The sequence below is a fragment of the Etheostoma spectabile genome, chromosome 13 (genome assembly GCF_008692095.1).
Source record: "Etheostoma spectabile isolate EspeVRDwgs_2016 chromosome 13, UIUC_Espe_1.0, whole genome shotgun sequence".
Taxonomy (NCBI): Eukaryota; Metazoa; Chordata; class Actinopteri; order Perciformes; family Percidae; genus Etheostoma; species Etheostoma spectabile.
The window spans coordinates 10882448-10882897 of record NC_045745.1 but is presented as its reverse complement, the minus strand read 5'-3'; the positions used below and the strand labels follow the sequence as shown (position 1 = coordinate 10882897).

Here is a 450-nt window from a genome sequence, read left to right as displayed (position 1 = left end):
TAAACTGGATTAATAGCTTAAATCCATTAGAAGAAGTTGAAGTAGTGAGGATAGTTCGAAAAGTGGGAATGGTTTAATAAGTATGAATTTCATTAACAAGCCACAATAACACCACTAATGTTAAAAAAAAAGTGGAATAATTGAATGTTTTCTGAAAACTATTGCTAAAGCTAAACTTTATTGCTGGTTAAAATGTGTAAGAAAAAGGTGAAGTTGTAAGAAATGTGGAAAAGTAACTATTGTTCTACTAATATGAAATCTTTAAAAGTATAATAGCCATATTTTATGAAAGTTGTAGGTGTTGACAGTGGCCCAGCAGTGGCAAGCGAGCGATATCCATTCGTCACACATAGCGGCACCACAGTGGTAATCTGCCAACCCTAACTGCTGCGTTGCACAAATCACTCTTTTTTTTCTCTCAATCTATTTTAAAATGAGTCGTGAAGACAA

The 450-nt window shown here is 33.8% G+C and overlaps 1 protein-coding gene across 1 annotated transcript in view; it reads left to right on the top strand.

Annotated features, from left to right (window-relative positions):
- Positions 1 to 450, top strand: part of smg8 (SMG8 nonsense mediated mRNA decay factor) — a 7618-nt gene that overhangs the window by 3635 nt on the left and 3533 nt on the right. The gene's annotated exons all lie outside the window — the stretch shown is intronic.